The following is a 16,388-nucleotide window of genomic DNA, read 5'->3' on the forward strand; positions in this document are numbered from 1 at the left end:
AGGGCATCCTTTCAGAAAAGGATACAACTACTAACAACATTTTGTCTCTGGCTTCCTCCCTAGAGTTTATCATCAATACATACTTGCCTCCTCCTTTGTTTTCCCCCACAATACTTTCGCTCCCACCTCAACATTACCACAACCCCCCCACCCCCCGCCAAAGGTGAAAAGTTCATTTTCAACATGTGTCTTGTACTATGGGTGTATTGTTACGATGGGTGAACCAGTATCCTTATTTAAGCATTTGTTTTTCATTTCTCCTCCCTGAATTAGAGAAGTGTATATATAAGACGCACGGCACCGACATCAAATACAGTGAAAACAGGGGTTATACCATGGGGGGAGAACATACAAAGCAATCAAAAAATCACATGGTACATTATAAATATGTTAGAAACAATAGCAAGAAAGAAAAAGAGAAAATTGTGTCCCTATCTTGGGGTTCATCTCGCTTAATATCATCATATATGGTCATATGTACAGAGCTTTTGGCCTATTCTGCTTGTCTTACAAATGTACTAGTTATTGCAACTAAGGGAAACCATGGAACCTATGTTTCTTTGGACCTGACTTACTTCACTTAATATAATTTTTCCAAGTTTTTCCATTTCCTACCAAATGGTGCAATGTTATTCTTTTTTTTTTTGGGGGGGGGGGGAGGAGTCCAGTCGTGGGGCCTGAACTCTGGGCCTGGGCACTGTCCCTCAGTTCTTCAGCTCAAGGCTAGCACTCTACCACTTGAGCCACAGAGCCACTTCTGGCTTTTTTTTCTTTTTGCTTATGTGGTGCTGATGAATCAAACCCAGGGCCTCATGCATCAAAGGCAAGCGCTCCACCACTGAGCCACCTTCCCAGCCCCGGTGCAATGTTATACTTTCTCTTGGAGGTATAGAATTCCATTATATCTATCTATCTATCTATCTATCTATCTATCTATCTATCTATCTATCTATCTATCTATCTATCTATCTATCTATCTATCTATCTATCTATCTATCTATCTATCTATCTATCTAATCTATCTCTCTATCTCTCTATCTATCTATCTATCTATCTATCTATCTATCTATCTATCTATCTATCTATCTATCTATCTATCTATCTATCTATCTACCTATCTATCTATCTATCTATCTATCTACCTATCTACCTATCTATCTATCTATCTATCTATCTATCTATCTGTCTATCTATCTATCTATCTATCTATCTATCTATCTATCTATCTATCTATCTATCTATCTATCTATCGATCGATCTATCTATCTGTATATGCCCATATATATATATATATATATATATATATATATATATATATATATATATATATATATATATGACATATTTTCTTGATCCATTCATCTACTGAGAGGCATCTGGGTTGGTTCCACATCTTAGCTATGGTAAATAATGCTGTGATAAACATACTGTGCTGGTAGATTTAGTATGGCCTTGTCTATGATCAGTTGGGTAAATGCCCAAAAGTGGGATTGCTGCGTCATAGGGGATATCTAGGTGGAGTCTTTTGAGGAACATGGATACTACTTTCCAAAGTGGTTGAACAAGTCTACACTCCCATCAACAATGCAGTAAGGTTCCCTTCTGGCCACATACCCTCCAGCATCTGTTGTGATTAGAGGTCCTGATTATATAACTGGGGTGAGGTGGAATCTCAATGTTCTTTTGATTTGCATTTATTTATGGCTAGATAAGTTGAGCATTTCTTCATGTGTCTATTGGCCATTCTTATTTCCTCTTCAGAGAAGTTTCTCTGTAAGTCTTTAGCCCATTTATTTATTGGGCAGTTTTTTCTTTGAGGATTTGTTGTTGGGGTATTTAAGTTTTTGAGTTCTAAGTATATTTTAGATATTAGACCCTTGTCCATTATATGGCTATTGAAGATCTTCTCACAATCCGTGGGCTTCCTATTGATCTTGCTAGCTATGTCTTTTGCCATGCAGAAGCTCATGCAATCCCATTTGTCCAACCTTTCTTTGATTTTTTGTGTTTCTGGGTTTCTATTAAGAAAATCTTGGCCTGTACCTAGAGTTTCTCCTATTCCTTCTTGTAATGCTTTCATGGTGTCTGCTTTGACTTCGAGGTCTTTGATCTGTTTGGAGTTGGTGTAGTGTGATATATAAGGATCTAGCTTAAATTTTCTACATGTATTTAACCAATTTTGCCAGCACTATTTACTGAAGAGGCTGTCTTTCTTCGATTCTAATTTTTTAGCTCCCTTATCAAAGATTAGGTGGCTCTAGGTCTGGGGGTTCATTTCTGGGTATTCAGTTCTATTCCTTTGGTCCTGAGGTCTGTTTTTGTGCCAGTACCAAGCTCTTTTGATGACTATTGCTTTGTTGTAGAGTTTGAAATTTGGTATTGATGTTCCTCAAGCACTGTTCTTTCTATTAAGGATTGTTTTTGCTATTTGGGGTCTTTTATTGTTCCATATGAATTTGTGGGTTGTATTCTATTTCAAGAAATGATGCTGGGAGAAATCTGAAGTTAGGTCCTTCTATACTATGCTGCACCAGAATCATTTCCAAATCCATCAAAGATCTCGAGATAATAGCAGACACCTGAAAATATTACAAAAATAATAGAGCAAACACTTGGGTTCCTGGAACCAGTCAAAACTTTTTTATAAAGGCCCAGTAACACACCAAATCAAAGAAAGGTTGTATAAGTGGGATTGCATTAAACTGCAGAACTTCTTCATGGTAAAAAACATAGCTAGCCAGATAAATAGAAACACTACAGAATGAGAAAAGATATTCATTAGCCATACACCACTCAAGTGTCTTATGTCTAAAATACAGTTAGAGCTAAAAAAAATAAATCCCCAAAAAACTAATCCCTACAGAAACAACCACCCCATAAACAGACAAAAGATTTGAAGGAAAACCTCTCTAAAGTGTAAATAAATGGCCAGTAGACACAAAAAGAGATGCTTAATATATCTGGCCATAAAAGACAAGCATATCAAAAAATCATTGAGATTCCACATTACCCCAGTCAGAATAGCAATTTTCAAGAAATCTAAGAACAGATGCGAGTGGGGATGTGGCTAACAGGGAATGCTACTACATTATTAGTGGGAGTATAAACTTGTTCAGCCACTCTGGAAAGCAATATGGAAGTTCCCCAAAAGACTAACATAGAGTTTCCCTATGACCAGCAATCCAACTTATTGGCATTTATTCAAATGACCACAAAGAAAGCGACACTGAAACTACCAGCTAAGATATGGAACCAACAAAAATGCTTCTTAGTAGATGAATGGATCAAGAAGATGTGGCAAACATATACAATGGAGTTCTATGCTTCTGTCAGAAAGAATGACATAGCCCCGTTTATAAGGAAATGGAAAGATCTGGAAAAATTATATTAAGCCACATCCAGAGAAAATTCCCATGATTCCCATCATTTGCAACAACTAGACTATGTCTATGATATTCTTAACAGGGGATCACAATAGCCCAATTACAAACTGCATACGACAATATATAATGAAGTATATCAACATGAACTCCAAGAATTTGTGATAAGAGGTTTTATTTTGTTTTGCATACAGTTATTTCTATCTCTTTTTCTACTTTAGTTTTCTATAAACTTGTCTTGTAAATAAGTAATTCCAATGCATGGAAGGGGAATGGAATCACAGAAACATCAAGACAAAAGATGATACTAAGTTGAGCACTATGTTAGAAATGAACTCTATAATTGGGAGAGAAGGGAGTAGGTAGGAGTAAGGGGGAGAAAATGAGGGAGAGGGTAACATTACCTTACCTATGTAATTGTAACCACTAGAGTTCATCACCATTACAATAAAAATATTAAAAGAAAGAAAAAATGAGTGTCACCTATTGAAGTGATTCTAAGAATATAAACTAATATCTGATTTTAAAATGCAATAGATCTGATCAAATATGTGAATTTAATCTTAAGAGGGCCTATTTCTCTCAGTAGGTGTTTTCTCCCTGAAGCCATGCAGAAGGTTTCTATCTGGTCTTAACAAGATGATGTAGCACTTGGGTGCAAAGATGCAGCCCAATAGTCCAGCACTAGACGCCAAGATGGAGAAGAACTCAATAACCAACATGAACTCCCCTTGGCACTGTGGTAGACAGGCTGAAAAATGAGCCAGACAGTGCAGAACACTAGCATGCTGAAGGCCAGAAACTTGGCCTCATTGAAGGTGTCAGGCAGGTTCCTAGCCAGGAAAGCCAAAGTGAAGCTGACCAGAACAAGGAAGACCAGGTATCCCAGGACACTAGAAGGGGACAAAGGAGCCCCTGTTGCACAGGATGATAATGTGGTCGTGTTCAGAGTGTGCTTCTGTGTCCACGAAGGGAACAGAGGTTCCCAGCCAGATTCCACAAAGAGTCACCTGGATCAGGGTGCAGATGGGGATGATGAAGTTAGGAGCCCCGGATAGCAGCAGCCACCTCATCCTTCTCCCTGGAGAAGTGACCTTGAAGGCCAGAACCACAGTTACAGTTTTGGCCAAGACAGTAGAAACAGCTACAGTGAACACAACTCCAAATGTGGTCTGCTCTAGAATGCAGGTGGCTGTGTTGGGACGGCCAATGAAGAGCAAGGAACAGAGGAAGCAGAAGATGAGGGAGATGAGTAGGATGTAGCTGAGAGCTTGATTATTAGCCTTGACAATGGGAGTGTTCTTTCTTTGTTGTGTGTCTGGTCGTGGGGCCTGAACTCTGCATCTGAGCACTGTCCCTCAGCTCTTTAGCTCAAGACTAGCACTCTACCACTTGAGCCACAGCGCCACTTCCGGCTTTTTTCTTTTTGCTTACGTGGTGCTGAGGAATGGAACCCAGGGCCTCAGGCATGCAAGGCAAGCACTCTACCACTGAGCCACCTTCCCAGCCCCCAATGGGAGTGTTCTTGTGTTTCACAAAGACCCCAAGAAAAACTGTTGTGAGTGTAGATAAAGAAAGAGCCATTCAGGCCAAAGCCATCCCTAAGGGGTCCCCATAAGCCAGGAAATGTGCACCTCTTGGGAGGCACTGGTTTTTCTCTGTGTTGGCATACTGATGATCTGGACACTTCATACACAGTTCCATATCTAGTGAGGAATTAAAATAACCATGTGTCCCTTTCCAATACTTAAATGGAAATTAGGAAATCTCTACACTGGGATAATTCTGACATGTCAATACTTATTAGCACAAAGTAAGTATTACCAGACATGTTCTGTATAATTTTTATATCTTTATCATATTCACACACTCCTTCTATGTTCTCTCTCTTTTTTAGTCTGATTGAAACATTTTTACTTGAGTGATATCACACTTATTATTTCTTGGCATTTCTAATAACTTCACAATTATTTTCTCCACCTGTTCCTGCTGCCATAATAATCCGGAATCTGTGTGCACAACTTAAATGCCTCATTCCAAGTCATGGATAGTAAAGCTTGCATTTCCCTCTATGTCTCTGTGCAATATATATAAGAGCACTGTGAACCTTCCTTGCAGTATATTTGTCTCTCTTATGATCCTGTAATATGATGGCAAACAAAATCAAATTAATCTTTGAAGCTATAAAATCATGCTATGCTCAACACTTGTTTCCACTTCTTACCCCAAACACAACTGAAAGCACTTACTCTGCTGAATTAACAGTTCTGGGCACAGGAAAATAAAGATGTGCAAGTCTGTGTTTTCTTTGTATTTTTAAGGTAATTTTGAAGAACGTGGAGACCTTGTCCTCAACAAGGGTTTGCAATTAATATGATAGCAGATAAACTCACATTACTGGGAATTTGAATAACCATGCTTACAAAGGAAAGGAAAATAATCCTATTGAGAATTCAGAGCTCATGATTTTTTAAACAAGTTTTATCATGCTTTTTTGCAATTAAATTGCTAAGTGAAGGAACAATTTGTGAATTCTAATTCAAGACTTTGTATTGACTTGCATGGATGTGGGAGACTCTAGGAGACAGTCTGAATTTATCCCTCAGCCATGAATTTACCTGTCTCATTAGTAATGCCATCTTCTGAGCAGGGTGTGCAATCAAAGCAACAGGTAGCCTTTCTGTCCTGAGGGGATTTTCTGAATCCAGGACCACAACTCTCACTCCAGATAGAGTGAGGACGCTGATGGAAATTTGATATGTATCATTAACTCTTCAGATTTTTATCTAACATCCCAAAAATCCATTGTTTTATAGGGTTGGATTATTAAGCATAGTATTTTATGCACATAAATCCAGTCAGGATGTAAATGTATTTATAGGCTCCATATAATATTATCACAAAGGCTTGTGTGCTATAATCTTGATGTCTAGTCTGTTGAACTAGTGAAAATTGTGAGAGCTTTAAAAAGTTAGAGATTAATGTTGAGAAAGTAAATGTTGTTGGCCACCCCTATGGAGCCTGCCTGAATTCATGATTTTTCCTACTCATCTGTGCACTTGTGAAGAGCAAAATGGAAGAATTATTTTTCAAGTTTTAACAGTATACTGTAAATAATGCATAAACCACACATCTTATCTTACATTGGTCATGTGGTGAGAACCTTCTTTTCACACAGGATCATCCAATGGTTCCTCTCACCAAAGATTCCTAAGTAGCAAGCCAATTAATATTGAATGGAAATATCCAAAGCGAGAAGAATGAAACCTTCAGCGACATAAAGTGCTTCCTTGGGTACTTTGTTATAGTGTTAGATAACTGCTAATAAATATGCAATTTGTATTTTATGACATTATGCTAAATCATCATTAGGAACAACTAATTTCTTTTTTTGCCAGTTATGGAGCTTGAACTCAGAGCCTGGGCACTGTCCCTGAGCATCTTTTACTTAAGGCTATCACTCTATCACTTGTGCCACAGAGACATTTCTGGCACTTTCTGCTTATGTGGTACTCAAGAATTGAACCCAGGACTTCACACAAGCTAGGCAAGCACTCTAGCACTGAGCCATATTCCCAGCCCCCATTAATTTCTTTTTTATTTCAGTGGTATTCCTGGGGCTTCAATTCAGAATCTTTGCACTGTTCTCGGGCTGTTTTTTCATTGTTTGCACTCTATCTAATTATCCATAGAATAACCTTAGCTTTTTGGTTTTCAGTTGAGATAAGAGTCTCACAGATTTTTTTTCCAGTTCAGGCTTTAAACTGACCAATATTCTTAGAAATGAGAATGTCAGTATCTTGAATAAATAAGATTACAGGCATGAGCTAATAGCACTGAAACTTAATTCTTTGGTGGTTAAATGAAGATAAGAGTCCCATAGATGACTTCAAACCATGATGTTCAGATCTCAGCCACTGGACTGGGGAATATTACAGGAATGAATTGCTGGCATCCACTCAGATACACATGTTAAGGGTGCATTTTGCTTACTTGTACATCCTTAAAATAATTACAATTGATTCCAACCTACCTCTGGGGTTCTTATGGCCCAGTGTACCATATCTTCAAATAAAGACTGTTGACAACCACGTAGAACATATGGAGAAAACTTTCCTACATTCAAATTAAGTTCAAGACCTCGTGGAAAAGTCCAAATGTTCACAATGCCATACTCTATATCTAACTTCCTTTTCTCATCCCAAACTACTTGATCTCCAGCAGTATTGTGAAACTGGATATTCTTCAGAAAATAGTGCAACTAAAATATCATAGCATTTTATGGTGAAGTGCATGCAACATTTAAGACAGAAGACCTCAAATTTGAAAAGCCCCGGATTGCCTTTAATTTATGATTCAGAATTCAAGAACAGAAGAGACACTCGATGAAGTACAACATAAGAGAATTTATGAAGGATTAAATAAAATACTTCTGAATCCAAAGTTTCAGAAGGCCTCTTTTCAACAGAAAACAATTCTATGTAAATAATCATGAAAGAGACAATGCTCAGTTGCTAGCTACAATTTCCATAAGGAGTGATTTTATGAACGTGCTTGTTACATTATTATTACCTAAAACATTATAACTAAAGTATTAATACCTAAAGTAGAATGAAACTGTGTCAGTTGTGAAAGATGTTTAATTTTGTTCACCAGGCCATCTTTTGCTCTTATGTAAGAAACTCATGAGGAAAAAGTGCATGTATGGTTTTCAAAGTATCAGCTATGAGTGCAGTGCCTCAGAGACATTTACCCAAGTATGCTTTTTTGCATGGAGTAAGAAAACTATCTAAGATGCAACTTTGCTCATGCCATGTGCCTTCTGAAACAGACGTCTGTACCTGTGCAGGGGAAGTCACTGTCCCTTTTCTCTTTCCCACTGTTTGTCCTGTTTGATGAAGAAGTATCTCATGGAGAGCCTGGGCCACAGCATACACAGTGTTGTATATATGGTAACTATCTCCAGACATAGTCATGTCAAAAATGTGTCCAGGTAATCAATCCAAGGAGGCTTCATAAGATCAGTTCTCCCACGTTACAAAGTCAGACTCTGAATTTGAACAATTAAAAGACAGAAACCACAGCCTAGCAAGGAAAAAGTCTTCTGGGTATTTGGAAGGGTTAACTGACTTAACAAAACTTGTGAATCCTGAAACCTCCCTGTGATGGTGTGAAAAAATGAGAGGAACATGGATTGAACCTAGCATAAAATATCTCCTCCTTGTGGTTAAATACCAGTGTGAACTTATGATACAGACTTTTCCTTTTATGAAATATTCCTCCACACACATCATTAAATATAGTGTGAATTCATTATCACCATATTTAATGGGACATGGGCTGATTATTTATTAATCTGGTCATAAAGTGTCATGAATTTTAATGTCAGGGCATAGTTTGGGATTACTAGCTCAAAGGGTACACAAACGCTATTCTTGGTCATCTCTTCTATCAATTCAGGAAGAATCCACATACCATTCTCAGCTTGTGAGGTTAACAATCCTACCAGTTCCAGCTGAAGTGAAGCAGTAAGGAGACCATCGCATTTGCTATTGATATGTCCTTTGAGGCCATCTGATAGAAAGCATGAGAGTTGTTATGGTCACTGAGGGCATGATCAAAAGGTCCAAAGCTAAAGGACATGAAAATTGGCTGCTCCATGAATGAGAAGATTTCTCTCCATCACAGTCTCAATCACTATGTATATTATATTAACAAGATGGTGGAAGTTGGTGGATGTAGGTTTTACATTTAGTATTTTAAAAATAATTTTAATAGCTTACAACATACCAATTTGTCCATACAATGCCTCTCTTTGTCACTATTTTCATCAACACTTCCTATCTACATCAATCCTGACTTTCCTAGTTTTATTTTCACATAAACACATTGAATATTATGTTGTATTTTCCCAACCATATATACCCTATTTCTCTGCTACTTTGCACATTCCCTTAACACCTACACTCTTCATTTATCTGGTGTTCATTTTTTATGCTTTTTGTTGATCAGGGAGGTTATACCATGGAATTCCACCCCTATGTGTACTATATTTTATAGCTTAATCTTGTATATATGCAAATATGTGTGTGGTCCATATTTATTTAATATTTCATGTTCATAATTTAGATATAAGTTTCAGATACAAGAGAACCTGTTGGGAGCCAACAGTAGAGCTCTAAGGTCATCTTGACCCCTGTGCTCACTTGAAGGTACGTACGAGGAGCTGGCTTACTTAAAAACACCAGGTGCTCAGGATTGCTTTGCTATGTCTGCAGAGTTTGTTTTACTTTCTACCAGTTGACCCTGTCTTGTTTTACTGCACTCTGTTTTTACTGAAATTTTCCTTGTTTCTCTGGACTATTGTAACCTTATGTTACCTCTTGACTTCTAATAGTATATATTAGGGAAAGTTAAAAATAAACGCTGCTGCAGTCTTGAGCTGCAAACCTCCCTACCCCATCCTTTGTATTATGTCTTTATTTTTCCGCATCCTCGCCCTCTAATTCAGGATACCCTTGTGTTGCTGGCAGGCTGCAACAAGAACCCATGTCACTTTTCTCTTTCTGAGGTTGACTTACTTCATTCAACATAATATCTTGCATATGCAACTGTGTGTGTGTGTGTGTGTGTGTGTGTGTGTGTGTGTGTGTGTGTGTGTGTGCGTGTGTGTGTGTACGCGTGTGCACGCATGCACGCGCTAGAACAGGAGCATGAACTCGGGGCCTCATCCACTTCCTTGGCTTTTTCTCTCAAGCTCTCACTCTACAGCTTGAACCACGTATTACTTCCTGATATTTGCTGGTTCATTATAAATAAGTCTTCTGAGTAGCTACGATTATATGTCTGAGCCACTAGTACCCAGCTCAACATATCTTTACACTTTAATGCCATTTTTTATTTCCTGATTGTGATTGTTTAAAGAAATTGAGAATGCTTATCACTTAAAATAATCCATTGTCTGCTCTACATCTTTGCTGAACAATGGGACTGTATTTCCCATTAACTTGAATTCTTACTCCTTGGTATCAGAAAGTTTCATAGATTCATAAAGACAGTCTCTTCTTACACCTGAAATGGCACCAAATGAGGCATTTTAAAAATATTACTCCACTCCTCACTTGTAGAAACCTGTAGAGGTTCAGAAATGTCCCAATTTGTGCAGATGTTAATCCTGATGGTCCTCTCAGTACTACTATAGACTTGCTCTTTCTCATACAGTAGTAGTTTGGGATGTTGTCCTTCCCAAAGAGGTTGATGAAGAGGTTTTTAAGTGTTTTCCAAGCTTCAAATTCAACATCACAGATATCAAAATCCAGAGTCAAATTATGTAAAAGATGAGGGTTTTCACTGATCTCTTCAATAGCAAAAGTCAAGGCCAAAACAAACTGGTAGCTCTTGAAGATAAACTTGAGCATCAAATTTAGAAGTACTTCAAAACTCATGACTGATGGACTGAATGCTTGTTTCTCTTCCAATAAATATGTTAAACCATTATGCCAAATTGAGATGGAATGTGAATGTAGTGTCTTATGCATTTATACAGGATTAGATAAAGACATGAATGAGATTCAGAAACAAACTGAATGAGATCATACTTATTTTCTATTACCACATGCACCATAGCAAAAGCTCTACTCCATTAAATATGGAATAGGCTTTCATGAAGCACCAAATATTCTATTGCCTTTATCTTAGTGAAAAATCTTATGTTTTGATTCACTCAGTTTATGTTATGATGATATGAAGCATATGGTTGTGGAGGAGGAGGGAAGGGATGGTAGAGGAAAAACAAAAGAGGAGATAACAATGCTTGATAGCAAATGTACTCAGTACCTTGCTCATGTAACAGTAACCACTCTGTACTGTATTTTTACAATAAAAACGTATTTTAAAAAACCTCAGGGATATAGTCTCATCTGGAGATGCATGCTAGAAATATATTATGTAAATAATGCTCCCCTGTGATGATTGTTAAGAAGTAGATACTTCAGATGTATTAATTAACTTGTTAATTAGATACATGCAACATCCAGGTTTTTTTAAAGATCATTGTAAGGAGACAGCCTACAGATTATTAACTTAAAGACCCTTGGAAATAGAATGAGTTTACATTTTCATTGCTTACTTTTTGTCTTGGTAAAGTTCTTCACATCAATGCTGTAAAAATTAGAGGCTTCGGATTTGTTATGACTATATTTATAGGTATATAACTTACTTTACTATTAGTTATTCATGTACATTTTACCTGGATCTATCTCTGTTTAAAACAAACCCGGCCAGTTTTCATGCAAATGTTCTTGAACAGAGAGGTAACTTCTGAAAATTACTGCTTAATTTCTTCAGTAGATAATACAGGAAGAAGGAAGTAAAATTGTTCCAAGAGTATTGTGTGCATGTATCAAATATCACAATGGAACTCCTTCAAAATGTAGTTTATACTCATCTACAAAAAAATTTTTAATCCAAAATAATTGCAGCTTTGTTGAAGATATATGAAGCGTAAAAATTGTAGATACCTTAAGTACCTAAAATTACCTGTACTTGAAATCAGGTGGCTAATATCTAAGAACCCTGAATCAAAACCACATGTGGCAGAAAAGCTCACTGACATTCTCAGCTCCAGTAAACCAATATAAAGCCAGAAGTATGGCTCATGTGGTAGAGCATCAGCCTTGAGAGAAAAGGACACTCAAGAGTGCAAAGCAAGCTAAGCATTAGTGGTTCATACTGTAATGCTAACAACCCAAGGAAGCTGAAAATGAACAGAAGAAATTTTAAATATGGGAGATAAAAATGATATAAGGTTTAAAAATTGTCATACAGAAGGTGACTTTAAATAAATTATGTCACATGGAGGGTAGAACTACAATATGAACCAAATAGTTGGCAAAGTACCATATTGTATAACTTTGAGAAATGTCGGAACATCAGTGGATATAGAATTGAGTTCTAACCTAATAATGTCTAACTGCAGTGTTACACTTATCTACAATGAAGAGTTCATTAATAAATATTTCTATTTGTAGTTAGTACCATGCATAAAGTTGTACTTAACCCAGATCATATTTCTCTCCATATCTGAAGATATCAAAGAAACATCCACTTGCTGAAATGACAATAATTAATGTGTCCATCTTAGCACACTAACAAAAGACTCAAACACACATTGGGAAGGAAAATCAGCAAAAGATGGGCAGATTGTGGGGAATATATAAAATATGCTAAGACAGGTACTGATGCTTCATGCCTCTAGTCTTAACTATTCAGGAGGCTGACATCTGAGGATTATATTTTAAACCCATCTTGGGCAAGATGTTTGTGAGTATCTTAGTCTCCATTTAACCATTAAAAAGTGCTTGTTATGTACTTGTGGGTCAAGTGGTAGAGCACTAGCCTTGAGCAAAAAATCTCAGGGATAGTGCTCACACCCTGGGTTCTCATGACCAGCACAAGAGAAATAAAGATCAGCAAACATACCAATTACATGTAAGATAAAGACACATATCTTCTATAGCAGAGAAGAGAACACTTTTTATCCTTGCCATCTTGGCTTTAAACAGTAGGCAGCTACCTCAGGATACAATTGTCACACAAGTGACAAGTTGTGTTGAATTGAAATGTTAGAGGCAATGACCTTTTTCTTTCAGCAGGCATGGAATATGCTGCAAGAATCTCTGGAAGTTTTATATAGCCATTTTTCTTTTATTTTGTCTAGCCATTTACTACTGAGAAACTCTGCTGCAACTCTAAAGCCAAGGATCTCCATGTGCATGAATGAACAGAAGTCACCATGAGCAGATAAAATTCTCTTTTTAAGGATTTTTTTAAATAATATCTTGATTGTGGAGAATATATGACATGAAATTATGAGAACATTTTTAGTTTGAAACAGAAAATATTTGTCTATAGTGAGACAGAGAGAGAGAGAGAGAGAGAGAGAGAGAGAGAGAGAGAGAGAGAGAGAGAGAGAGAGAGAACAGACAGAGACAGAGACAGAGACAGAGACAGAGAGAGACAGAGACAGAGAGAGAGTCCTAGTGTTTGAAATCAGAGTCCAGATACTGTCCTTGAGCTTATTTTCTTAAGGCTAGCACTCGGCCATTTGATCCACAGCTCTCCTTCCAGGTTTGGGTGGTTAATTGGAAAAAAATCTCTTGCAGATTTTTATGCCCTGGCTGGCTACAAACCTTGATCTTCAGATAACAGCCTCCTGAGTACTTAAGATTACAGCCATGAGCCATCAACATACTATAAGAATTTTTTTTTTTATCAGTATCCTCATGAGTGTTAGCAAAAAAATTCTCAGACCACTGATCTGTGGTGAAGGAAATGTGTCTCCAGCCTTTTAGTACTGAATTCAGGCCATTGACTTTGTTTGTAATAACATGACTTGACGCCAATGACAACTGGGATGGAGGAGATACAGGGACGCTGTAATAAAGACAAGAAGTTACAGCCCTGGAAAGAAAGGAAACCTCAAGTCCTCTCCTATTAGCAGCCAGAAAATTACTGCACAGTAGATCCAAGATAAAATAATGAAAGTAAGTAGCTTCTGGTTCATAGAGATGGGATGTCAGGGGAGAAAAGACAGAGAGCATTGATATGTGCATCAAGTTCCCACAACCATTGCCCATCTAGAGAACAAATCAGTAAATGGAAATAAAATGATGAGTTTGCTTTGTTCATCTCCAGAAACATCACTGTTACTGCCATCTGTTGCCAAAGTGTAGAGAGGGAAAAATCCAACAATCATCACATCTCCATCCGTGTGTGCTTGGTGTTTCCTTGTAGAAAAGCAGCCAGTACCAGCTCAGGACCAAACAGGGAGGGGAAGCTGGAGAAGAAGGAATGTGAACATCAAAGTGCTCATCCCTGAAGCACCTGCCAAGGTGAAATTCTCTCTGGAAAGGAGCCCCACAGTGTCAGGAATGTATATCCATATCTGTTTCTGTAGGTGCACATGTGACTTTTTATTGACAGAGAGTTACACTGTAGCCAACTTTCATCAAAGTCTCTATGAATCCCCAGGAAGAATGGGTAAAACTTCCCTGGGGCTATGCATCTGCAGCCCTGCATCCAAGATAAAAACATGAATTGGAAAACATGATTTCAGATTCTACTTCTTCATCCTAGGTGATGTGATATCCTCCAAGACCACAGTTAGTAAGTCCCCAGGGAAGACGTTGTCTTTGATATATTTGGTCCAACATCTGTGTCAAAACTATTTTCATGAAAGACATTTGGGATGTTGCAACTGGATTGCATCAGAGGATCTCATGTCAGATGCACAGTGAAATGGCAACAATATTTGCTAGTGATAGATCCACCAAAGTTATTAGGGGCACCATACCCAAATGCCTATTCACAAATCTAATTTCCATAACAATCACAGAACATTGCTAGTTGATTCAAGCAGGTTTCAATAAAAATCCCATGTGAAGAGGTTTCCACAAACGCATGCATTTACTATGTGTAATGAGGCAACAATGCTGGTGAAAATAGCAATTGCATGTCAATAAGTCAAGGTTAATGCAGTGTGGAGCACATGGGCAGCAAAGATGGCACTGGGAAGGGGTTGAGTGGGCAGAGCCTAATTTACTGAAGAGCACATGGCCACCCAAGATGGCTCTGGGAGAGGGTAGAGTGCGCAGGCCCCAATTGATCTTTTGATCAGTACCTAACCAGCCCGTGAAGGCTCAGGTGAATGATAGGGTGTGACCTTGACAGTGATTGGTTCCTCTTCCTCCCTTACCATACCACCCACCCTCTTTGTCTTTAAAAAGGGGCTGCTCTCTGTTAATAAACGAGTTTTTTTACCTGTTGGATTTGGCTCCCCGCTGTGTCTGATTGTCTCCTGGGCTGAGGGAGGCTAGGGAACGGGCGAGCGCTGCACTTACCTTTCCTCGGACCCCGTCCGTCTTTTGTGGGATGGACGAAGACCCAACATCTGGCGCCCAACGTGGGGCACGAAAGGAAAAGATACCGGCCGAGGCTAAGCGGTCTCTCGGGGTAAGTGAAACCCTAAATATGGGTAATGCTATATCACAGAAGGAGGAGGAAGAGACAACATTAGGCCTACAAGGGGTACAGGAGGACTTGGGAAGTGAGAAGGAAAAGGAAAGGGTCAAATCCAATCGAGAACGCACTGAGAGGTGCACAGTAGAAGTCAAAACCAGGGTAAAAATTACCCCCTCTGACCCAGCTGATACTGACGGTCCTAGGCCCCCTCCCTATTCTCCTGATTGGAGGGGAGGTACGGCGCCCTACGAGACCTACGAGAGGAACTTGCAAGACCCAGACCCCTACCAGCCTTCTATGGAGGGGCCGAGGGCCGGGGAAGTAACCTCCTCGGAGACCTCCTCTGGAAAGAAAGGGCCACCAAAGAGCCCTGGAAAGGAAGGGCCACCCAAGAGCCCAGACTCTCGGCCACAGGATTCACTTCCCCAAGCATATCCGGTCATTGTGGCATCTGGGGCTAACAGGCCCCTGGAATGGTATCCATGGAAAGCTAAGGATCTTAAAGAGCTCCGCAAGGCGGTGGCGGAGGATGGCCCAAACTCTCCCTGGGCCCAGACCCTATTACAAGACATTGCCTGTCACCCGTGTGTCCCTAAGGACTGGATGGATGTGGCCAAAGCCGTTCTTACCAGTTCTCAGTTTATTAAATGGTGTGCTTTCTTTAAGGAGGAATACAGAGTGCGGGCAGAGAGTAACCGGCAGGCTCAACCAATGATACCTATTCCTAAGCTGCTGGTCTGGGAAGGGATGAATGCAGACCACCGCATAGCCTGCGCGGGATTGAGAGAGAGTTCCCTGAGCAGATGGGTGGTGACCTCACAGGATGTGGGAACGCAACAGCACCAGTCCCAATCACTAGCTTTAGCTTTACAGGCTCAGGCGTTTACAATGACTGAGGCTATTACTCAGGTGCTGGCAGCCCAGGGCCAAGAAACCCCAAGACTATAGAAAAGAGGGACTTGTTTTAAATGCAGGCAGGAGGGGCGC

The 16,388-nt window shown here is 39.1% G+C and overlaps 1 pseudogene; it reads right to left on the reverse strand.

The window, feature by feature from the left end:
- Positions 1–3,943: 3,943 nt before the first annotated feature.
- LOC138824135 (vomeronasal type-2 receptor 116-like) lies at positions 3,944–10,825 on the reverse strand (annotated as a pseudogene).
- Between the last annotated feature and the right edge of the window lie 5,563 nt (positions 10,826–16,388).

This window comes from Dipodomys merriami, unplaced genomic scaffold (genome assembly GCF_024711535.1).
Source record: "Dipodomys merriami isolate MVZ:Mamm:240054 unplaced genomic scaffold, mDipMer1.0.p SCAF_1268, whole genome shotgun sequence".
NCBI lineage: Eukaryota > Metazoa > Chordata > Mammalia > Rodentia > Heteromyidae > Dipodomys > Dipodomys merriami.